Source organism: Chrysemys picta, chromosome 6 (assembly GCF_011386835.1).
Source record: "Chrysemys picta bellii isolate R12L10 chromosome 6, ASM1138683v2, whole genome shotgun sequence".
Lineage (NCBI taxonomy): Eukaryota > Metazoa > Chordata > Testudines > Emydidae > Chrysemys > Chrysemys picta.
Window position 1 is genome coordinate 26,684,726 of NC_088796.1, and position 26,333 is coordinate 26,711,058.

General features: G+C 41.0%; 1 long non-coding RNA gene across 1 annotated transcript; it reads left to right on the forward strand.

Annotated features, from left to right (window-relative positions):
- Nucleotides 1–15,110: 15,110 nt before the first annotated feature.
- Nucleotides 15,111–25,059, forward strand: LOC135972447 (uncharacterized). The gene is made up of 5 exons (XR_010588911.1): nt 15,111–15,245; nt 15,962–16,069; nt 16,446–16,510; nt 16,767–16,858; nt 21,865–25,059. It is a non-coding gene; the product is annotated as an uncharacterized LOC135972447 (long non-coding RNA).
- The last annotated feature ends 1,274 nt before the right edge of the window (nt 25,060–26,333 follow it).

Sequence of the window (26,333 nt, forward strand, 5' to 3'; positions counted from 1 at the left end):
AAGTTCCCTTCATCACAACCACTATTGTCACAGACACATCCGTGACTGGACAGGGATTCCATCTGGGCAACCACACCATGCAAGGCACTTGGTCTTCTCAGTAGGCCAGGATGCATATCAACCTACTAGAGTGGAGAGCAGTCTGTCTAGCCTGCAATGCATTCCTTCTACTTATTTGATCCAATCATGTCCAGATAATGTCAGACAACAGGACAACTGTTTTTCACATAAACAAGGTGCAGTGAAATCCCTTCCTCCGTGTTTAGAAGCAGTGAATTTATGGAATTGGTGTATTAGAAACCCCACAATTCTCTCAGCTACATACCTGCCATGTGCGCAGAATTCTCTAGTGGACAATCTCAACAGGCATTTCTCCACAGTCCATGAGTGGGAGATGCACAATTCCATCCTGAACAAGATCTTCATATCGTGGGGAACCCCATCCTGGGATCTGTTCACATTGCAAATGAACAAGAAGTTCACCCTCTGCTGCTCCAGGGCAGCTCTGGACCCTGGCTCCAGGGGTGTTGCCTTTCTGTTATCATGGACAGACCATCTCAGATATGCCTTTCTTCCCATCCTTCTGTTACCACAAGTTCTGCAGAAGATTCAATATGACAAAGCTCAATTCATTCTCACAGCACGAAACTGGCCCAGACAATTATGGTTGCTGGACCTTCTGCAAATGTCAGCCCATCCTCCCATCAGCATCTAACCCTTCCCAGATCTACTAACTCAGGAGAATGGCAAGATCAGACATCCCAACACAGTCTTCCTTCATCTGGTATTTGGATGAGCATCAGATCTAGAACATTCATGCTCAGTAGACATTCAGTCTATTCTCAGTCATAAAAGGAAAGACTCCGCCAGAAAATGCCATCTGGTTAAATGGAGGTGTTTCTCTTCTTGGATGAAATGTAATCAGTCATCTCCAGAAGTCCCTGCTACATTAGACTATCTCCTGTCCCTGAAAACTTCAGGGGTTTCCATCCTACCAGCAATTGATGCCTTCCACCCTCCAATAGAAGGACACTCCATTTTTACTCACCCAACAATTATAATTAAGGACCTTCCCACTGGTGGTGAAACCTGCCCCACAATGGGACATCAACCATATACTATCAGTACTTCCCAGATCACCATTTGAATCACTGGCCACGTATTCTGTGACCCCTCGTTCCATGAAACTTGTCTGTGTAGTGCCATCATGTTGGCCAGAAGGGTGAACTGGGAGCACTCATGGCTGATCTTCCTTGCACACTTTTTTTCATAAAGACAAGGTTTCCTTCACCCGAAATTTTGTCCTGAAGGCAATTTCTGAGTTTCACATGAATCAACCTATCCACTTACCAGTATTCTTCCCAAAACCTCACACTTCCAATAAGGAGAAGAGACTTCTCTCTCTGGAGGTCAGACAAGCTCTGGTATTCTACCTGCAAAGGATGAAATTGATGAGAATCATCAAGGTTATTCATCACTATAGCAGTATGGTCACAAGGACAGGCATTATTTGCTTAGAGACTCTCTCTCTAAGTGGATCTCTGGCTGCATCATTCTGTGTTACCAATTGGGATGTATTCCACCCCTGGATGAGGTGAAAGCAACCTCAACAGTACCTTTTCAAGGGGTACCTATACTGAACATCTGTAAAGCAGCTATCTGGAGCTCCAGCCATACATTCACAAAACATTATGATTAGTTCAAGCTTCTGCAGATGCAACTGCTGGGACTGCAGTATAACTGCATTCTCACCCCCCTTCTCCCCCCCCCCGCTGTTGAAATACTGCTTATCAATAACTTGTGTGGAATACATATAGGGACCAGCACTGAAACGAGAAAGGGAGGTTACTGACCTGTAAGTGGAGGTTCTTTGAGATGTGTGGTCTCTATCTGTATTCCATTACCTGCCCTCCTTCCTCTCTGCTTTGGATTCTTCTGATTTGCAGTAAGAGAAGAACTGAGGAGGTGTTGGTCTGCACCGCTCCTTATGCCCCTCTGTTTGGAACACAAGGAGAACAATGTGCAGGCTTGGACCAATGGACATTACTTGCTGGAAATCTCTGATCTCAGCTGCATGTTGCACATGCATACCCATGTGTGGAATGCAGCTAGGGGCCACACATCTGGAAGAACCTCCAATTACACTGCTCTACAGCCAAAATGCTTCTGAAATAAATGTAGTCAAACTTTACTAATTCTGGGTCACTGAGAAAGAAAATGATGCTTAAAATTGTTGATTGGCTCTAGTTTTCAAGATATGCTGTTGGGTCAGTATATATGACCCTGGACTTGGGAATGGCGGAGGATAAGTGAGTTATAAAGGGAAGGGATCTCAATTTAAACCAGAATGACTAAAATACATCTTTGACTGGATCTATGAATAAATCTGTGACTGGGTTTGGACAGTACTTGTTTTTTAGGCAAAACGATGAATGATGCAATCTGAAGCTGGTATTGCGTCATACATATGAATTGCATCATGTTATTCCTAGAAGTCATGGATGATGCAATCATAACGAAGCTTACATCACTCTGCTGAACAAATTGCCCTATATCAGCTCCAGAAATCATACAGTGTCGTGCTCTCTTATTTGTCAGTGTTTGATTTTGCAAAGGGACACATTTCTGTTTAGCCAAAGTGAGCAGAGATGCCTCGTGCTTGTGTGAACAGTGCAGATAACTTCTGCTATGTTTGTGGTGAAGTGACTTTTGCATCACAAAAGTGCAGTATAACCACTATGGTTAAAGCCTATCACCTTTATTTTGGCTGCAAAATTGGAGATCAGGACAAGAGGTGGGCCCCACACATATGCCGCAACACTTGTGCAACAAATCTTTGCCAGTGGTTGAACAGGAAAAGGAAATCTATGCCTTTTGCAGTGCCAATGATTTGGAGAGAGCCAACAGATCATACCAGCAATTGTTACTTCTGCATGGTGCCTCCAGTTGGGAAAGGTGTGTCAAAGAAGAAAAAGTGGACTGTGCATTATCCAAACATTCCATCAGCTATACGCCCAGTACCCCACGGAGAAGGATTGCCGGTTCCTGATGCACCAGAATCATTCTCACTTGAGTCAGATGAGGAAGAGGATGAAATTTCTGGTCCTGAACCATCAATGTCACAGGACCCACATTTTCTCCCATCCTCCTCCTCTGAACCACACCTCATAACACAAGGTGAATTGAATGACCTTGTCAGGGATTTGGAACTACCCAAGAGTAAGGCAGAACTGTTGGGCTCCAGACTACAGCAATGGAATCTTCTGGCAGGTGATGTTAGGGTTTCCATGTTCCGTGACCGTCAAAAGGATCTTGTCCCATTCTTCTTCATGGAAGGTGATCTTGTAGCCTGCAACAACATGGATGGTGTGATGGCAGCCCTCGACATCGTTCACAATCCAGATGAGTGGAGACTGTTCATTGATTCATCGAAGACAAGTCGTAAAGCTGTTTTACTGCATAATGGCAATGTTTTGCCATCAATTCCAATTGGTCATGCAGTCCATATGAAGGAAACCTATGACAACATGAAATGACTTTTGAGGTGCATAAACTATGACCAACATCAGTGGCAGCTTTGTGGCGATTTGAAGGTTGTTGCTGTCTTGCTTGGTCTGCAGACTGGATACACAAAGTACTGCTGTTTTCTCTGCGAATGGGATAGTTGTGCAAGAGATTCCCACTACATCAAGAAAGATTGGCCACTCCGACAGTCACTGGAGCCTGGGAGGAAAAGTGTTCAGCATCCACCACTTGTTGAATCAAGGAAGATTTTGTTACCACCCTTACACATCAAGCTGGGTCTGATGAAGAACTTTGTCAAGGCCATTGACAAAACACAAGCAGCTTTCAAGTACCTCTGTGGAAAATTTCCAAGGTTAAGTGAAGCTAAGATAAAGGAAGGTGTCTTTATTGGTCCTCAGATTCGTGAACTTCAAGATGATGCATTTGACCATGCACTGCATGGCAAGGAAAAGACGGCATGGAAAGCCTTCCAGTTAGTGGCAATAAATTTTCTCGGAAACAACAAGGCAGACAACTACAGGTTGTTGGTGGAAAACCTCCTCAAGGCATACAAAAGCCTTGGTTGCAACATGTCACTAAAGATACATTTTTTGCACTCTCATCTAGATTTTTTTCCACCGAACAGCGGAGCAGTGAGCGACGAGCACGGCGAGCGATTTCACCAGGACATTGCAACAATGGAGAAACACTATCAGGGCAAATGGAGCCCATCAATGCTTGCAGACTATTGCTGGACAGTGACAAGAGATGCTCCATTTAATGAATACAAGAGACAAGCCAAGAAGCGCCGAGTAGACACTGAATAGGACTAAACTATGTACATAATCGTTTTTTGCCTTTTGTTTCATAATAAATTTTATTTATATAACCCTTTTGCTGTTTTTTAAAGTGTTACATAAACAGGACAGGTGAAATATCATATAAAGCACATCAAAATACATAATAAATAGCACATTTTTATCTCTGAAGCAGACGACTTCTCAAAAATTGTAGACCAGTGTTACAGGTCAGTAACCGCCATATACCATGACATCATATTAAAAAAACAACAACCTGGGACTGTCCCAGGTTAAAACCCGTGTGTGTACACGTACACACACACACACACACACACACACACACACACACACACACACACACACACACACACACACACACATTATATATATATATATATATATATATGTAATATGTAAGTCCCTCTACCCAGGCCTAGTTTGCCACCAGCATCGATTCCAAGCTTCCCCCAACAGCTCCCACTCAGCTTGTCTCTGATATCCAACACAGCAAACCCAGATGCCACAGCTGGCAAGTGTTGTGCTGCTCTGTCCTTGAGGGTAGGGTGTTTATGGCTCTATGCAAATTAATTCATTAAATAAAATGTCACACACATGAAGCTGCACAGAACTTGGCAGCTCTGCGTGACTTCTCCTTTTTAAGGCTTTTCTGGCTGGCTTGTTCTTGCACAGCAAGAGACCCTTCCCCCTCTCCACTGGCCCCACTGCTATCACTGCTGTAAAATGTAGATCTTTCCCTGCAAAAAACTCCCCATGGAACACTGGGGCCCATGAAAGTGTATTGAGTAACAACAGAAATGTTGCTTTACTAACAGTGTAAGTGGGAATAGCATTAAGTGGGGAAATGTGGAGTGAGGTCACAGGAACAGAACCATCTTAATGGTTTTTTTCCCTCTAAAAATGGCATTTAGAGGGACTAGATGGCACACAGCACCCATTAACTAAGTCAACACTTCAAATTCAAACATAGCTGGTAAGGACAGAACACCATTACATGGCACTCCCAGATGGCTGGCTGGTGATCTATGACAAATGAAGCGGTTTTGGTTTAGTTCCTATTTGTAATGTTCAAGAGATATAGCCTTAAAACTCCTGACCTGGATTTTAGAGCAACCAAAAGAGTGTGCCTGCCACTAATCCATCCCAATGTAATCTGGGACAGGCCTTTAGGAAGGGCTGGGCTATGTATCAATGTAGTGCAAATATAGTTATTAAAGCTCGCAGTTATCCACCATCCTATCGAATCTTAGAGCTTTGCTTTAAGGACCTCTCAGTCACCTAGGACATTAACATCTACATAAAACAAAACTACCATATGGGCTCTGCTGGTATCACACTCAGAAACCAAGCAGGGTCAGACTTAGAAAATATTCAATGGGACACCCCAAGGAAATGTGAGGGTGCTGCAGTAAGTGTCAAAGGTGACTTAGTAGATGGCTCAGTTTGGTTTAGTGAGAAGAGCCAGTTGAGAAGTTTGGATTTGGGACAAAATTTCAGAGGCTTTTCAGATCTGTAGGTTTGGCCTGGGCTTATCTTTAAGAGCTAGACTGTAGACGCTGAAAACCAAGGTGACCTCTGTTGAAGTAACATTTAGAAGAAGGGCATGTCATTTTAGCCAAATGAACTGCAACAATTGTATAAAGGAAATGCCTGATTATGCTGGATAGATGAAGTTTAAGAACTGCATCCAAAAACACTGCTGACAAAAGCCTTGATCGACACTCCAGTATTCATGTTTGGATTGCCTGGCTGTTGCAATTAAAACCCATTTCTCTTTACTTATTTGTAAAGAAAAAAAGATTAGCATAACCTATCATTCGGGGTCTTCTAATTTGTCTCTCCAAATAACCTGTGTTTAGGATCAAGTTGTGCTGGGCACTCTGACATTTCCATAGTAACTAATGTACCACAGTGGAAGAATAAAAAAGGACAGGATGTTATCAAATAAGTGGCATAAACAGAATCTGTGATGCTTCAAATTCTTATAGGCATGAGTTTGGGGTGATTTCATTGCTCACAAACCATGGATTGGTGAATGGATTGTACAAGCCATCCAAATAAGTGGTAAAAACACTGATTACCATCACATACCAGACGTGGCTGTAATAAACTTAATTGATAAAGCACCTTTTGGCCATCTTGCCTCTATGCTGCTTGCTAATTAATCTCTGCTGGGACTATTGCTAATATGCCAGGTTTCTAAACTGCTTAAAAAGCTGCCACTAGAAAAAAAAACAAACAACCCCCACAAACAATCTGCCAGGTTTTCCTTCAAAATCCAGGTCCAGTGACTGGATTGAGATCTGATATCTTGTCACTCATTAGAGCTAGATGTAGGAATTTTATGCTATTAGAAATCCAAGATGTGGTATTAAAGCTTCTGTTTCTAGACCCAGTAGATCATGAACTATTGGATCTTAAACCTCTGACATTGTTATGTATGACAAAGCAATTAAGTAATAGCAAGAGGCTTCAAAAATGTATTATAAATTTCCGCTTACTCCTTTTAGTCCTGGTTGAATTCTTAAAAGCTCTCTTAAGTTTGTTTGGGAAGACCCACACAGCTTTTGCCTGGCCCTTCCACCAGTGGATAACAACATTATTCCAAACACCGACTGGTTTAAAAAAAACCTTTGTAGCATAGATGGCCATCATGTATTTTGTATCTACATCAACTGTATAAAACATTCATCATCTGGGACTTTTATTGCAGTCACATGACTAAAACAGATAGGCACTTTGACAATAGCAGGAGGGAAATGTGTCACCAAGGATATCATCACTGACCTCTAAGGTGGTTAGCTGGTGCTATCAGCAAAGGACTGATGCTTTGGCCTCTGTAGTTCCTCCTGTGGAGAGAACAAATGCCTACCAGCTGGCAATAACTGTACTAGAAAGCCCTCTTATAAAAATAGTCGCTATGACTGAGCAATATTGCCCTCAGTCTGTAGCACCGTAATCTTGGAACTATTTTATGCTTTGGCTCTGGAAGCAATAACAGTAACATATTGTCCATCAATTAATGACATGCATACTATAATATTAGCATTTTTCTTTTGTAAAATCTATCAGAATGTTGACAGCCTGCATGTGCTTTGAAATTTAGAAAAGTGTGTTCGAAACCTCCTTTCTGTGTAAAAGAGGACAAAAGGGATGACTTTTTTTTTCCAGACAAAACAATTGTTTTCTCTTTAACTAAGAGGAAAAGCTTCACTTCTCGCTTATCATCTTTTCACCCCTGTAATCTGATGCTAGCAGGGCTGGCTCCAGGCACCAGCTGAGCAAGCTGGTGCTTGGGGTGGCAGATTGTTCGAGGCGGCATTCCCAATCCTAGGGCAGCATGGCTGCTTTTTTTTTTTTTTTTGTTCTTGTTCCGCTCTGGCCACCCTGCATGGCAGTCCTCTTCCTTCCCTCCCCGCCGACCGGAGCGGAACCCTCGTGGTAGGCGGCAGGAGGCGGCGCAGCGGGAGGGGCCACGTGGCAGCGCCCCTGCTGTAGCCCTGGCCGCCCCCTTCTCTCTCTCCCGCCCGCTCCCTCCCCTCTTCCCCCTGCCCCTCAGCCGGTTCCCCTGCACCCGCACTCCGGCCGCTCCGCAGGTTTTAGGAGACTAAAATGACAAGATGCTGCAAATGTTAACCATCTAGGGTAAAAGCCTTTAACTTTAATTTCCTTTCAGACAACTGTTCATTGTTTAGACCATTTCAAGGTTAATTTTTCAGCATGCTCGATAGACGAATAGTGGGACTGTAAACAAACAAAGCACTGTAAGCAGGTTTGAAAATCTGAAGATTTTTTCCAGTGAAATTTTTACAATAAAGCAGCATCAATGAAATTATGTAAATCTTTTGTTGAAAATGTGCATCTGTTGAAAAGCAGTGTAGCTGAGATAGGAAAACTCCTTTCTAATATTATACCAAAATACACGTGCTTTAGAGCTTTGTGCTGACTTTTTTTTGGCTATTAGCTATGCTCATAATCCATGCTACCCTGCTTGCTTTACTTATGTGAGTGGCCCTATAGAAATCATTGAGACTTCTTGTGCGAAGAAGGCGATCAGAAAAATGGCAAAAACTAGTAAATGGTGTTCCCTGTTTGACAATATTTAAAATATATTTAGAGCTACATACACAAACAAAGATAGCTATAGAAAGCTGATTTAACAGTCATCCCAGGTAGGTTAGTAGCTTTATCTTGCCTTTCAGCATTCTGAGCTGAAACATGACACCTGAGAGGCGAAGTTCCTATGCATTAAAGCAGTACTAATTGGACCTACAAACTCTCATGCAGGCCTTGCATGCCCAGCAAATGACACTCGGCTGATCAAGATGACATGTTATCTCCTGGCCTCAGATTTCATATGTTAAACAAATGGAAGCCCTCTTTGGTGGTCTGCTGACCCCGAGCCTTTCAATTCTTGAATGGTACACCTTTTGCCTGAACCAAATTTACCTTTCATTGCTAACAAGGGAATGATTTATGAAAGGAAAAATGTTTCTCTTTATTTCTATTCATCACAGTTGTAAGGACTAGTGTATGCTGAAAATTATGGAATTTAAAAACACAACTTTCTTTTCTGTGATCTAGTGTCACATTGCGATTTGGATCCAAAGGTTGCGTGCACTGCAATGAACCACTTTGGGGTTCACTTTGATGTCCCCTTTGCTGTCCCCGTTGCCTGCAGAGAGAGGCAAAGGGGATACCATTGCTCCAGTTCAGGTAAGTGATGGTTTTATACGTGAATGAAAAATATCCACACAAAAAATACAGAATTTCCCTAAAATCAGTGGTGGAAATCTCCTGCCCTTTCTTATCACTGACTGCAACTCTGAACTTTCAATAATTTATATTTTTTTATAGGTAGGACATTTGAAAGAAATTATGATTTAACTATGTTGAATCAAGGGGTCAGAAACAATTTTATATTACACTGCAGTTTTCCTTCAATACTGGTAGATGGCTGGATATCTGGATGCCTGGGGAGTTCACCAACAAAAACAATTGCAGTTGAATAGCTTTGTCTTCCACTTGCATTTATTTACATTTTGGTAGCACCTATAAGTCCCATTCAAGATCAGGGCTCCATTGTGCTAGGTGCTGTACAAATATTTGGAAAAGGATTCAGTCTCAGCCTCAAAGAGTTTATCATCTAACAGGGTAATATCAAATTTGAGTGTCTCTGCTCCCAATTTTGTTAAGAACTTGTTGGAGATCTTGTCTTATCTTCTGTTCTGTTCTTCCTGTCTCGTACCATGAGAACAAGGGGACAAACAATGAAATGGAAAGGTGGCAAATTCCAAACTGATAGAAGGAAATATTTGCTCACACATTGCAAATTTAAACTGTGGAGCTTGTTGCCACAGAATGTCATTCAGGCTAAGAATTTAAGATTCGAAGTGAGATGTAGGATGGAATGATTTAAATCAAGATTTAAAAATCAAGATATAATCACTGATTTTTTAAAATTGATTTAATCAGGTTGAGGCTCGGCTCGGTAAAACTAATTTGAACATTTGTGCTATTGCAACTTTTGATTTAGAATATATAATAAACTAAGTTATAAATGCCAGCCTACTAGTTATGCCATTAAAAAATACCTATCTTATTTTAGTTTTACAAAACTGCTTTACAGAGAAAACAAAATATGGAAAATGAAGTCCCTGATCCTGCAGACACTTAAGCAAATATGTAACTTTACTCACTTAAAGTTGAGCATGTGCATAAGTATTTGCAGCATCAGGGATTAAAGCTATATTTTTATTAAAAACTTACTTCTTAGTGGCATAAATTCTTGGTCAACCAAAACAAAGTTGTATCAGTGCTATTTAGACTTCCAATACATCAGAGTTACTTTTGGACATACTGGCCAAAATTTTTGAAAAAAGGAGTCAAAGTTAGGCCTCTAATCCCAAAAGGCGGGATTTTCAAAAGCACCTACATGATTTAGGCGCATAAATTCCATTGACTTCAGACTACAAATTCTGATCATGTGTAGCCTGGTTGAAGCATTTCAACTTTCTTGTCTTGTGGAAGTTCAGTATATCAGGAAGTGGTATTGGCTGCATATATCGCATAGGCTGTTTGCTTATCAGTTTTATGTCTGAATTTGTGGTGGTTTCACAGTAAGGATGTTACTGCCCCTAAAACTTGCCTTTTTTCAGAAAAATACATGAACATTTGAACTCTGAAACTTCTTAGGTTTTTTTGTTTTGTTTTGTGTTTTTTTAAAACATGTAAAATCTGAAATTCTACTAACAATTAGGGAACTAAATTCCTAAAGTGGATGTTTTGTATCGTTTCTTTTAAACTAAAATGGGATGTAAATAACTAGCAACACATAAATCTGATTTAAATTTTAAAAAATTGTTTTTCATTTCAATCAGTATTTGTATCTACCTTGATTGGACATTTATGTATAAAAAGACTATCCAGAGAAATAATAGTTAATGCTAACAAAAATATTATTGGAAGGGAGAAAAGATTATGTTTCAGATTTTAAGACAATATATTAACTATCAGGAATTAGGATGAGGTTTGGATAGGGGGCAGATTACCCCAGATCTTTCTACTGTGGGGTTTCTTGCACCTTCCTCTGAAGGCTTTGGTGCCAGCCACTGCCAGACAGGACATTGGACTAGATGTCTGAGCCTGTATGGCAATTCCTATGTTGCAGGGTAACTGGAAGGGTTTAGAATCTTTAACTTCAATGTCTCATTAACATTTTGGAAGGCAGGAATCTATGTTAATTAAGTATTAACAAAAACTACTCTAGAATTTTGTGCTGACTGAACTTTCATTCCCCTCCCAATTGCTTATCTTTTACTTTCTTGGCTCTTGGATGTCATCCTTTCACTATTAGTCTACTCATCCAATGGCTGGTCTACACTACTGCTTAACTGGATGTAACTTATATCACTCAAGGGTGTGAAAAAGACCCCCCCACCCGAGCAATGTAAATTACATCGACCTAAGCGATGTCTACCCCAGCGCTATGTCGGCGGGAGACACTCTCCTGTCAACATAGCTTCCACCTCTCGCGGGGGTGGAGTAATTATGCCAACAGGTGAGCACTCTTGTTGACATAGTGTGTCCTCACCAGACGCGCTACAGCAGCATGACTGCACCTGTGCAGCTATGCCGATATAGCGTTGTAGTGGAGACTTGCTCTGAGAGACTTATGGCCTAAACAGAAGTTCTAAATGTAAAAACAAGCAAAGCAGCAAACAAATCTTTAGAAATGAGAGTCTGAAGCCTCTTTTATGTGTCATAAATATATTATACTTACATCCTGGCCCATTGAAGTCAATGGCAAAACTTCCACAGACTTTGATGGGTCCAGGATTTTACCCATTTTACTTGGGCCCTTCAAACATTTGTAGTTTGTGATCACATCCTCCCTTATGCACTGGCTAACCGAGTCTTGCTTATTTCCATTTCATGAGTGGTAGGTGTGATATGATTCTGATTCTGATTTTTTTTTTAAATAAATATGGTCATAAATATAACATGCAGAAATGAAGGTAAGATAATCAGATAATTCAAGGCTCCTTCCCCTCTTAACTGTTTTCCTTGCCTTAGTCTCAAAGACAGGTGAGATTAAAAAATAGTCTGAATTGCAGAAGTGGCTTGTCCAAGGCAGGAAATACCGGAGGTTTTTTTTCAGTGATTTGCACAAGTCTCATTGTGAACCATATCCTTGTGACATGCTGAACACCTTCGAATCCTGTTGATGCCAGTGGGATGGAGGATGCTCATCATCTCACAACAGATGCTCAACTCCCTACAGAATCAGCCCCAGTGTGAGACAAACTTAATAAATAAATCAACAATTCAGAAGAATAAAAGGGACATGACCAGGAAATAATAGTAACAGTCTATCAAATTTGCCTTCCGCATTCAGATACGACTAGATCTCTGCTGCTTTGCATTTAATAGTCTCTTTTGAAAGGCAAAACATCTCAGTGACCAGTATATTAGAGCTGACCTGCACAATTTTCTGCTGAATTTTTTTAACTGCATAAAAGGCTGTATAGAAACTAGGTCAGTGCAAGGTTACTTTAGTTCCCAGTCTCTTGGTTTTTCGCTCCCCCCTCACTGAAAGGGCAATGATTCCAGTTTGGAACCTTCTTGTGCCACACAGGTGTTTGTCCAGAAATCTGCCATCAAGTATTATAGCTAATGGAAATATATACAGATGGCCAAATTCTGCCCTTGAATGTCCTTGTGCTTCAGAGGGAATCCAAGGGCAGAATTTGGACATCTGAATATATTTCCTCCAGCCATAATATCTGGCAACACGTTGCTGGAGGGCAGCCTACATGGCATGAAAAAGCGTTTGAGCATTTAGCCTCTAATTGAAGGGAAAAACTGAGAAACAGGGAATTAGTTGCCATACACTGAGCCAATTTCTACACAACCTTCTATGTAGTTAAATAAAATAGTCAACAGAAAATTGTATTGGGCCAGTTATAGTCTGCCATGTTGGTCATCTAGATTATTTGCTTTGAAGAGGGAAGCTATTAAACACAAAGTATATCAATATACTGTATATTTTTGGTGTTTGATTCCGGTGTGTATCACTTTTTATTGAAGCTCCTAAGTATGCACTTAGTCTATACATTGTAGATCCCAACATCTAGTCCCAGTAGATTTTAAAAATGAATTTTGAGGGTTTATCAGCTATTTGCACTAACTGAATTCAATGGGCGTAGGACTGAGTCATATGCAATAATGTTTAAGGAAATATTAATAACTATATTTAGGAAATATCCTTAATATTCTTATGTATAAAAAAAAAAGCAGCGAAATGCCAAAAAAATCACATTTGTTATATATTTTTCTAAACAACATTTGTCTGGAAAATGTAAATAGTTCACACCAACTCTCATCAATCACTACCTTTTTCAAACCCATCCCCTTTCTGGGAGTGACTGAGCATGCTCCCTCTTCTCACAGTGACTACGCGTAACCAGACTGTGCATTCCCGCAGCATACCTGAGCATGCTGCAGCACAGGGCTATGGGGGCTTGATACTTTAACTGTAATGGTTGCGCCAGGCCAGAGCTATTATTGATCATTTTAAATGCCTGAAGGAGATAATATAGATCAAGTTTAGTTCTGTTCCTTATCCCCTCAACTACCTCCACCTAAAAGTCACAGGTGCTGATGTAAACCATTGGTGAATGTGTTAAGAGTCCGCCTTTGTGCCAATCCACAGAGGATATGAGTTATTACAGCCCCCGACTACAGAGACTTGGATCTTTAGCTCACGCTGTAGCAGTTTATGCATTTAACTCCAGACATCGTTTCAGTCCCCAGGTGTGTCCAACAAGCTGCCACACTGACTCCTCCTTACTTGTCCTTTTGTGCAGATATGCATTACTGTAGGGCTGAAAATTTGGCTGAGATTTTCGAAGCTTCCTAAGTGATTCAGGTGAACAATTCCCATTGAAATTAACGGGAGCTGTGTGTCTAAATTCTGTATTCTGCTTTCACAGTCTGTGTTTGCACAATTAAACTGGTTTCAGCTCTTTACCCATTATGCCTAAAACAGTTGAAAAGTGTGTTTATCTTTAGTATTGCTGATCCTGTACGGACCATCGAGACTCCATTTTACGGAGAATAAAAAAGGGGCTTAGCAATTAGGATGGGAGTCTCTATTTTATACATAGATTTAGTAAATCTTTGTGTGCTTTTCTGTAACCCCCCATATACTGTAGAAGCCAGGGGTTTGAAGCACAAAGGGGGTGAATCCCTATTTTTCCATGTATTTATATAACTGGGATTTTCATCTAGCAACTTACTCTTGTCAGGGCACTGGCCCCAGATGTAAATTCAGACCCAGATTTAAAATTTGAAGGAAGGTTAAAAACTCTCAAAGCTTTTATGGAACAATATAATAAGACAAACAAAAAGTATTCACATCTTTTCAACATTTCCAGTGAAAATAGTTGTTTTTAAAAACACACATCCTCCTTTTCTGTCTTTAAATTCAAACCTTGTAGCAATAACAACCTCAAAGTGAAACTGACTTTGATTTTCATTGTCCAAGCTGAGAAAAATGCAAAAAAAGAAGCTGAATGCATTACCAGTGACATGTAAATTGACTACTGAGTCTTTCACTTTAATAACCAAGGTCATAGTCCAACAGTGTGCATGACTTGTCTGCAATGTTCTTCTCTGTCCTGTGTTTTTCCTGCCAACCTTTTCAGGATTTCTTCAATTCCTGACTATTGTTAAAGGGGGAATTGCCATGGTTAGCCAGTCATAGATGAGAGAGTGCTATGGAAAACTGGGTTGGAAATCATGAATGTTATTTGGTACTGAAGGTTTTTTGAACACACTAGTGTGCCTGGCAGCCCATAAGATTCAGTGCTGAGGGAATCCCAGCTGTATCAACAAGTGGGCTTATCTGTGCTTAAGGCCTGAGATACTGAATATATATTATGAGGTATTTGCTTTTTATAGGTTTTTCTGTTTCGTTTTTATATATGTATAAAAAGCCTTTTAATAAGAATATTATGTGTTGCTCTAGTTAATACTACAGTTGGCGTGTTTACTGGAGCAAAAGGTCAGTCAACTGCTGGGAGAGGATCACGTAACAGTGGTGATTACCCAGGGGCAGCAGAAGGTGAATGTAATTTGTGTGGTGTGTTTAATACTACTCATGTATGTATGTAATGTATAGATACAATGCATCTTTAAAAGACACTCCATTGCATAGTCTTTATAGAAAATCCTGAGAGTGAACAGGCAAACAATTTAGCATGCTTCCTGTCTCCATAGAAACAGTCTCCCTACCTTCAAATGGAACATCTTGAAAATAAAACTTGCTGGAGTATACCAAATATAAGAGAGGGAGTTACTTGTGTGGAAAGTTTCAAGTGTCTCTGAGCGAGGAGGCACCAAATTTCTACCTATGTATTTGTAAGTCAGGTATTTTAATCACCCAACCTATCTACTTGAATGTGCATGGAATTCTATTTCCTGGGAGCGCTGATGCCATATTGGGCACAAAGAAATCCTGGCCATGGACTTGCAACATGTTCATTGCTGACTCTGGCCTTTTAATATTTGTGGTCAGGCTGATGGGTCAGGCATCTCACTGAAACTGTACATGCCACCCCAAAATATTCTGATTTGAGCAGATTGAAAATAAAGACTCATGGAAATGTCACCAGGAATACAACATGTGGCAGGACTTGGGATTCTGATTCTGCATCTGAAGTAAAAATGTTTACTCAAGAAGCATTAGTCATTGTATATCGCTTTCTAACATTACCATTGGCTATGGATTGCAAGCACAGCTAGCTCTTCCCTTGAAACAATCTCTCTGATTGTTGTAATATAGAGAGACAGTGTCAATGGTGGTGGGTGAGAGAGGGAACAAAACATCCAATATTTGGCATAAAACACTGCAGAAAAATGACTTTTGCTCAAAGCCCCCCAACCCCACATCTAAAAAGTTGAAATCACTGGCTTAAAGTAAAAGCACTGTAAAAATATCTTTTCAGTTGAATGGTATTTGCTGGTTTTTGGTGAGAGTTATAGAGAGATCTTAGTTGCCATTAAATAGATTTAACACAGCTGTGTAATCCTGGAAAATGTCGTCATGTGAACATTATTTCTTTTTTTCTCATCAGATTTTATGAAAAAGGACATCCAACCGTGGTAGTCGGGAAGAGAGCTTCTGCCTAAATGAGACTTGTTCACAGTCCCACTAATCCTTTTTCTGCTCAAATGAGTGCATGGTATGTTGTAACAGACTTTTACCAACCAAGTGGGCCTGCTCTTTGAAGGAAATCCCTGAGGAAGTTGTCAAATATGCCACTCAAAAGAATAGCTTAAAAATATGGAAAGGGTGTGTTTACGTCCTTTAAACTGCATATCAGTAAGTCCTTTAAGTTCACCCCTGGTTAAATTCACCCCTGGTTCCATGTAGAAATGCAAAACCTCAAAAGGCTTTTGCTCAGAATGACCACAAAGATAGGACACAAGGGACGCTACTTTTTGATTGCATCACCACATACCTCTATACAGGCAAACTAATTGAATTAATTTCATGACTAAAGAGATTCACTTTATTTTTTCTAAATGACTAGATCTATTCATAAATTCTTTGCTCAGTTTCACAGGAATCAAACTACTACAGTACCTGAATTGAATTCCCTGTTCTGCAGTATGTGTCTACAGTAAGTGGTGGTGGTGTTATTTATGATTACTCAGTACTTACATTGTGACACAAACCTCATTTTGTTTCCCACAATGGAGTGTTTAACCATTTGACCATCTCAACATCTTCATTTCCAGGGTGGAGTGTATATTGATTTATTTGTGTGTGTGTATGTGTGTGTGGCTCGCCAGGTCTCTGTTCTGTACATTAGGATGGATCAAAATACAGTTTTATATACTCTACCTTTTTAATTTATTAGTATCTTTTTATTGCAGAGAACTGGGGCCAACTCCCGCCATGTGCACCAAGCAGCTTTGGTCTGAACATCAATCAGGAGGCTGCCATTATCAGCAACCACTGATCCCAGGTATTTAAATTATTTCATTCTTCTAAGCTCTCTGCCTATAATATCCTTTGGTGGGTCCTCCTTTCTCGGTTGTTGTAGCGTTGGTCTTATCAACATTAACTCTAAGCCCGCCTGCTCAAAACTGTTATTACTCTACAAACCAGCTTTGAACAGTGGCCTCACAGTCTTCCACCCTAGATCATCAGCATATTCCAAGGTGGCTCCCTTTGTATATTCTCACTTATCACATCCAAGACAAACACAAACAAAAAGGGCTCCGTGCTGACCCCTGATGCAGGCCATTTATTGGAAAGTCTCTGTTATAGTCCCATTTGGTTTTGACTTTAGGTAATTACTCCATCATACATATCCTGAATAAGAGGGGCATATCCTTCCAGCACACCTCTCCCTTGCAAACTCTACCATAGTAATTCTCTTGATACACAATCATACCCATTCTCCAAGTCCGCAAAGACCATGCCTGGTTGCCATCTCTTTTCTCTGAAGATCTCTATGAGGATTCATAGAACAAATATAACATCAGTTGTGCTTCTTCACAGCATAATTCCATACTGACCCTTCCAAATTTCAACTCTTCCATGCAGGAGCTTTTCAATAATTTTGTCCCATATTTTCAAAGCACATGATGTCATCTTAATCGAGAGATAATTAGCGCACACAGTGTAATATTTCCTTTATGTTTAGAAATGGGCACCACAGAGATTTTACACCATTCATCCAGCATTTTCTCTTTCTTAAGACTATTATTAAACAGACGTAAAATACTTGATGCCTTCCCTTTCCAATGACTTCAGCGTATCCACCAGTGTTTCACCTGGCATAGATGCTTTCTCCTTTTTATTTTCCTAAATGCTTGTACAACCTCTTCCTCCTGTATGCAACCTATCATACTTCAGTTTGGCTTACTTCCTCCCTTGGGTTCTCCGCCTCAGACTTTACTGAGGGCTTGTCTACACTTAAAGTCCTGCAACTATGCATCTGTGCCGCTGTAGTTCTTAGTGAAGATGCTACCTATGCAGACGGGAGAGCTTCTCCCATTGGTGTAGGTACTCCACCACCTGAGAGGTGGTAGCTATATCAGTAGGAGATGCCCTCCCATTGACAGAGCGCTATCTACACCGGGAGTTAGGTCAGTGGAACTGCTTTGCACAAAGAATGTGGATTTCCATGCCCTTGAACAACGTAGTTACGTGACTTAAGTTCATAGTGAAGACCAGAGCTGGCTGGCTGATTCACCATTCATATGCAATATACCTTTCTACCTAAGCAAACTCATTCTCATCATTTTCTCTCTTTCCTTAGAGAGTTTGTAGGTGGTATTTTCTCCCTCATATCCTCCTTGTCAGTTATAGCTCATCACAGACCAAATGGTTAGTTATTGCAACACTTCTTTTGGCCTCCTTTTTTGCCTTCATATTTGCCATCTTACCACTTGCTCAAGCTGCTGGCTTGGCATTATTTAAAAGTTACCTTTTTCTTCTCAACAGATTCTTTATCTTGAGGATTCCAATGCCTTTCTTATCCTTTTTGGCACTGGTTTAATCTCTCCTAGGACTTTATGTGCCATTTCCAGTACATTAACTTTAGTTTGTACCAGTTATCCTCCACACATCCCTTTGTGTAGTCAGGAGGTCAAGGTAGTTTACTTATTTACCTATGTTTTCATAATATTGTATGTTATAACTTTTAACACCACCCAAACAAATGTCTAAGTCAGAAATATCCATGTAGACAACGTATTCTGAAAACATACAGTACAATATTTCTATGATTTATTTTTGTTTTTCTGTATTGTACATGATTTGAGATCTCTTATAAATTAAATTAGGGTGGCCACATCCACCCTAATTGAATTGGCCTCATTAGCACTGACCCCTCCACCCCACACACACACACTTGGTAAGGCAACTCTCATCTTTTCATGTGCTGTATATTTATACCTGCCTACTGAATTTTTCACTCCATGCATCTGATGAAGTGGGTTATAGCCCACAAAAGCTTATTTATGCCCAAATAAATTTGTTAGTCTCTCTAAGGTGCCACAAGGACTCCTTGTTTTTGCTTATAAATTGTGCTCCTATAAAACAATATTGATGGTAATTCAGTTAGCGTGTGCTCTCATGTAACATTGCCCTGGTGATACAGAGATATAATACTTCCTTCAAAGAAAAACCATGTTTATCATTTGAACTGTAGTAAAATTTCCAGAGCTTGAAAGGAGCATGTTTGAAAAATCTATCCGTTCAGGCTAAAATTTAAATATTTGGTTTTACACTATATTTAGGACTGACTGGCAGTTAGCCAAGCCAGTTCTTATTGCAAATCTGAAACACTGGGTGGAAGGTCATCTGACTGTTGGTTCAAGAAAGTGAATGTTATTGTAAAATGCTGTGTTTCTATTTTTCGTGCATGTCATCCCATTTTGGGTTGTTAGGGAATCTGCAGAATAACACAACTGTATAACTATTTTATTTCTGCAAAAATATGAACTGTGCTGTATTTGTAAACCATGGCAGTTCTACTGTTTGGGATATTTTGTAGTCCTCAGAAAATGAAACGTACTGTATATTGTCGGGACAAGTTATAGCTCTTTGCAGTATTTCTCTACACTAGTGTAGTCTAATCATAGAATATCAGGGTTGGAAGGGACCTCAGGAGGTCATCTAGTCCAACCCCCTGTTCAAAGCAGGACCAATTCCCAACTAAATCATCCCAGCCAGGGCTTTGTCAAGCCTGACCTTAAAAACCTCTAAGGAAGGAGATTCCACCACCTCCTTAGGTGACCCATTCCAGTGCTTCTCCGCCCTCCTAGTGAAAAAGTTTTTCCTAATATCCAATGTAAACCTCCCCCACTACAACTTGAGACCATTACTCCTTGTTCTGTTATCTGATATCACTGAAAACAGTCTAGATCCATCCTCTTTGGAACCCCCTTTCAGGTAGTTGAAAGCAGCTATCAAATCCCCCCTCATTCTTCTCTTCTGCAGACTAAACAATCCCAGTTCCTTCAGCCTCTCCTCATAAGTCATGTGCTACAGCCCCCTAATCATTTTTGTTACCCTCTGCTGGACTCTTTCCAATTTTTCCACATCCTTCTTGTACTGTGGAGCCCAAAACTGGACACAGTACTCCAGATGAGGCCTCACCAATGTCGAATAGAGGGGAATTATCATGTCCCTCGATCTGCTGGCAATGCCCCTACTTATACAGTCCAAAATGCCGTTAGCCTTCTTGGCAACAAGGGCACACTGTTGAATCATATCTAGCTTCTCATCAACTGTAATCTCTACGTCCTTTTCTGCAGAACTGCTGCCTAGCCATTCAGTCCCTAGTCCGTAGCAGTGCATGGGATTCTTCCGTCCTAAGTGCAGGACTCTGCACTTGTCCTTGTTGAACCTCATCAGATTTCTTTTGGCCCAATCCTCTATTTTGTCTAGGTCCCTCTGTATCTGATCCCTACCCTCCAGCATATCTACCCTCCTCCCAGTTTAGTGTCATCTGCAAACTTGCTGAGGGTGCAGTCCACGCCATCCTCCAGATCATTGATGAAGATATTGAACAAAACCGACCCTTGGGGACTCCGCTTGATACTGGCTGCCAACTAGACATGGAGCCATTGATCACTACCCATTGAGCCCGATGATCTAGCCAGCTTTCTATCCACTTTTTAGTCCATTCATCCAGCCCATACTTCTTTAACTTGCCGGCAAGAATACTGTGGGAGACCATATCAAAAGCTTTGCTAAACTCAAGGAATAACACATCCACTGCTTTCCCCTCATCCATAGAGCCAGTTATTTCGTTATAGAAGGGAATTGGGTTAGTCAGGCATGACTTGCTCTTGATGAATCCATGCTGACTGTTCCTGATTACTTGCCTGTCCTCTAAGTGCTTCAGAATTGATTCCTTGAGAACCTGCTCCATGATTTTTCCAGGGACTCAGGTGAGGATGACTGGCCTCTAGTTCCCTGGATCCTCCTTCTTCCCTTTTTTAAAGATGGGCACTACATTAGCCTTTTTCCAGTCATCCGGGACCTCCCTGGATCACCATGAGTTTTCAAAGATACTGGCCAATGACTCTGCAATCACATCCTCCAAATCCTAATACATTGATAAATACCAAAACCAATTCAGGCATGAAAACAAGAAGGATGGTCCAGTGGTTAAGGCACTAGGCAGAGACTGAGGTCAAGCCTCTGCTCTGCCACAGACGTCCTATATTCCTCTGGACAACTCAATTAGCTTCTCTGTGCCTCAGTTCCTCATCAGTAGAATGGGCACTTACCTACTTCACAGGGTTATTGTGAGGATAAATACATTAAAGACACTGAGGTGCTGAGATATAGAAGCTTTCTCTTCCAACCCATAACAGCCTCCAGATATACTATTGATGAGTACGGTGTGGAAGGTGTGGTCAGCTCTTTGTCAGGGAAAGGCTGAAGCACTCCTTATGGAGTGGTTATAGAGTTCCTGGTCCTCTACAGTTACCAGAGAGGATCAAGATGTGTTGCAGCAAGGGGCTTAATAAAGGTAGGAACTTGATGGAGTTCTCTAGTTGCTGATTAAAGCATAGCTTTTTTGTTTGTCCTCATGCTACAGTTTTAGTGCTTACTTCAATACTTAGAGCATCGTTCATGCCCGTTATGGTTAAGGCATTGCCTCTTAGCTGGGACTCAGGAGATCTAGGTTCTGTTCCTAGCTTTGCCAAACATTTCCTGTGCATCTTGGGCCACTGACTTCACTTCTCTGTGCCTCACTTCCCCAGGTGTGAAATGGGGGTGATAGTGTGTACCAGTTCACAGGAGGGTAGGGCTTACTTAATTAATGTCTTTCAAGTGCTTTGAGATCCTCAGATGGAAGAAGCTATAGAAGTACAAAGCATTCCTATGATTATGGCCATGGCATTCAGATAACTGACCAGGAAACAAAATGCCTTAAGCCCCAGCTGGAGGGTTGCCAAAGATGTCCTCTGGCATAGAAGTCTCTGCTCCTTTTCTCCTTATCAGGAATGAGGGCCTGCCGCAGAACCGGTCTTCAGGCAAGCTAAAGAGTGCAGCTGGCCTCCAGTAGGCTGCCTGATTGGCTATACGGCCTGATTGGTTGGAAGAGTCAGCAGCTGGCTCTTAAGCCCATCAGCTAGAGCAGTTCATTGGCTGCTCAAAGCATTCACCCATGGCTGTGATGGCTCCTGTGCCTGCTTGTTCCCAGCCTTGGACCCAGCCATGCTCCTGCCTTGCCTCACTCCAAGTCAACTGGTCCTGACCCTTGGCTCCAATTCTGGAATTCTGACTGCAGCTCTGACCTTGGCTCTGGCACCTGGTCTCTGATTCTGGCTCTGACTCTGGGCTCCGTTGCCTGACTCCTGCTCTAACCACTGGACAAAACTGTCCATATCCTGGGCACTGATGGTTTGAGCAGCCCAACACAAACAATAGGAGAACTAGAGCTGACACTGTGCCTGTGGATTCTACAAAGACTAATATCTTCTGATGGAGATACTGGGAACCCTACAGACCTTGCACCCTGCAGGTGCAAAATGCAGTCCTCCAAGTTCAAGGTGCATTGCCTTCAGCTCCAACCTCTGCTCCCCACAAGCCCAAGATCATGACCAACTTTGTGGACTCCTAAATCAGTGTTGACTCCTATTTTTGCCATATCTGCAGTTGTACCCCACTGACCAAACACGAATTGGACTGATTATCAGTCTGCTTACTGGGGAGGCCGTGGCTTGGATGTTTCCCCTCCTGGAATTATCAAACCTGCTTTTGTGACAATTTGAGGACTTTGCTCAAGCTATGCCAGTTATCTTTGATGACCCATGTCAGGAGTGTATGGCCAAAGCTGCATGTGGAACAAGGCCGCCCAGCATTATTGTTTCCATCTCAGCCTGAACAAGGATACTAAAGATGAACTGGTATGGGTGGAATCCCCTTCTGGCCTGGATGCTTTAGTTGACCTATGCATCAAGATATCAACTATTGAATGCCACCAACAAAAATGATGGTTCTCCTGACTCCTGCCAGTCCTGCTGGCTCTGCCTGCCCTCCCATCACCAGTGTCTTCTGTCACCTCAATCCATGCAAGCCTATCCAGTCCAGACCCGCCTCTCCAATATTCAGAAGAATCAATGCTGGGTATTGGCCCTATGCATATACCGCAGGGAACCAGGACACTTTGCATCAAGCTGTCCTGCCAAGGTCCAATCTGTATCCTAGTTAAAAAACACCAAGCCCCAGTGGGGGACTGGGCTGGGTTGGCACCCTTCTCTTCTCCTCAGCAACCCACCCCAACCCTCATCCACCAGTATCCTGGTGATGGCCAATCAGCAACCAAAACATCTCCAGCACCCTGCGATGCCTGACATCAGTGTAGAGGCACTAGTAGACTCAGGTGCCTCAGACAATTTCATGGAGCTGGAGTTCACCTGATCATACAATATCCTTCCTCTCCTTCCCACCACCCCACCCTCAGCACAAGGATTCCCCTGAGTTAGTGGAATCCATAGAGAGGTCACTCCTTTCGTTGGGACTGGTCACCCACCAGATGGTCCCTGAGAGGAAAATACCCATTAAGGTCACTGAGAAATTCCCCAGTTTGGATTAATTTGTGTACGGCATTCACCAGTTGTCCTTGGCTGAGACTGTTGGGTTACTGTCATTATTATTTATTTTGCAATAGTGCCAAGGGACTCCTATCATAGACTAACAAATGCTTAGCAGAAAAAACACTAGAATAAAACAAATAATCCCACAGCTCAACACTGTAGTGGTTGCACTTATAGCAACTTTTGTAGTTACGCTGTGAAACCTCAAGTTTTAACACACTCATAACTTTGAGATTTTTACCTTTTGGGCTGAGATTTTTCTTGATTGGTTTCTTCAAACAAGTGAATTTCTTTTATATCAAAAAATTTGAGAAAGTACCTCTGGCCATTTTGGAGTTATGCAAGCATGGGGGTAAAAGTGCTTTCCTACTGTAAGAATAATTCAGAACACCTTTTCTCTGCTCCAATCCAGATGAATCTTAAAACTTCAAATGTGGCCTGTAAATAGGCCTTTTGGGCACAATGTGCTACATTCAGTTTGGAAAAAAACCTGTTTTTCAAGTAATAAAATTATTTACACCTGCAAACATGGAGCTGAGTAGGCACTGTAGAAAATTCTATGAAAAGTTCCTTACATAGGGTGTCAGCAATTGGCATGAGTTTGGGACATGCATTCTGAACATAGACAGGTGGTGCCAGGCCATTCAGTAGAGCATCTTGCCTGACCTCGATGGAACATTTCACCACAGTGGTGGGAAGTATATCTTCATTCTGATTATGGTTACCAAAATTCACCTGGAATGAAGAATTGTCTAAGGTGGTGCCCAGTCCACATCACCACTGCAAACAGCTGTAGCAAATATTACCAAAATTATCAGAAAATATATTTATCATGTTCAATGTGCACTCTGTGTTGTGGTTGTGTTAAGTTCTTTTCTGGACAAGAAATGAGTATCCTAGCCAGGGTTAAATGTAAGAACACCACCAAATACAAAAACAGCCCAGCTAGCTCATTTAGCACATGTACATTCCAGTACCTGTTTCATCTTCCTAGTTCTTGAACATCCAGTTGGTTTAAGGTGGCCATTGACTTTTCCCTGCTGGGTTTTTTTTTTTTTTGGGGTACTTGTGCCCGAGAGATGAGCTGCCTAGATCCCATTCCAATATTCTTTGCAGTAGTTGCCCACAAAGTGGTGAGGTGACATACTGAGCTGTAGCTGCCCCAGGAGGGGTTAGAGAAATGGGCATTATTGCTGGATGTCCCTCTTCAAAATCCTGAGGGGCGTGTATGTATAGCCCATTTAGCTTGGATCTACTCTGAGGTTTGAACATGGGACCTCTTCCACTAACAGCATGCATTTCTACACCTAAGCTAAAAGAATAAATCCTGTAGCGGCAGCATTAGCAGCTTTATAAACCTCTGAACATTAGCCACCAGAAATAACTATGTTAGGCACAATAAACCATAGGTTACTCATGTAATGGCCAGAATTTGTGTATGCCCAGACCATGGACTTGCACAGTTTTAGCATACTTTTAATCTTGTCTAAGTGATCAAATCTTTGAAAATAGACATTATCCTGTACATACAGGTCACTGTTTGCCTATAGGATTCTCTGAAAATATGAATAAATAATTTAATTAAAATGTAATACTAAACAAAATAATCAAGACCATCTACTGCCTTAATTTTGAACAACCTGGAATTATCAAAATGTATTTAAGAATTATACTGTAGTTCAATTAAGAGCTTATAAATAGAGATTAGTAAATAATAGAAAACATTTTTCTCAAGGTCATTCAAAATCAAAATTCCAGTTCAACCATGTTTGCAACCCTTTTGTGTTTTCTTTCTGTGATCATTCAGACACTATTATTGTGAAAATTCATTCAAAGTGAGTGAAGGCTTTGCGATGGCTACTCAAATATTTGCCAGAAGAAAATGTCAAGCTGCAATTTATGCTGTGTTGTTTAGTCAGATAAGATGACCAATTAGCTAATGGAAGAAAAACTGCACACCTTATGTAACTAAACAACAAAGCACACATTTTGAATTATGTATATTCACAAGTGATCTGCAGTTCAAAAACTTTCACTGAAGAAATTCTGAAACAATTTCTCAGATTCTAAACTGGTAAACATATAAACATTTAGGAGACAGGAATTTCAGAACATTCACAAACAGAGAGAGGCAATATTAAATGACTGACTTCATCACTGTAATTTATTTACTATTTCAAGAAAATTTACAAATCACTTTCTCATGAATACTGTTGGATAACCTGGCACTGAAATAAGACCTTTAAATATGAGCATTTTGATCCAGTTTTTCCCCCTCCATAAAAAAAAATGGGGTACAGAATTTGTGTATGCCCAGACCATGGACTTGCACAGTTTTAGCATACTTTTCATCTTGTCTAAGTGATCAAATCTTCAAACTATATGACAATAACTTCAAACTATATGACAAGAACAAAAATATAAAACATCTATTTACCTTAGAAGCACTTTCATTTCAAAAGAGACACAAGCCATGCCTAGCTGTAGCCATTTATATATTTTCATGTACGTGTATTTTAACACAAATGGTACAATAAAAATTGCAACCCGGTTCTGCCTGTTTGTTTGTAAAGAGTGCTGGAAAATCACATTTGTGAATGGCTCATCTGTTTCAGCATGTTCGTGCTCTTGTTTATTTGCTTTTGGTGAACTTCTGTGTGAATGGGTTTTGTTAACGCAAATAGTTTTTGGGAATGGCTTCTTTGTACAGATGAGCAGACAAAGTCAGTCATGCACAAAGGAGTGGTGTTGTTTTCCTGTTTTTAAATATTCTCATCTTCCAACTGGGGAGCAGAATCAAATGCCATGTGACTTAGGTAACCCATCACACATAATGAATAGTAGAAGTGAAAGGCATGGAAACAACACATA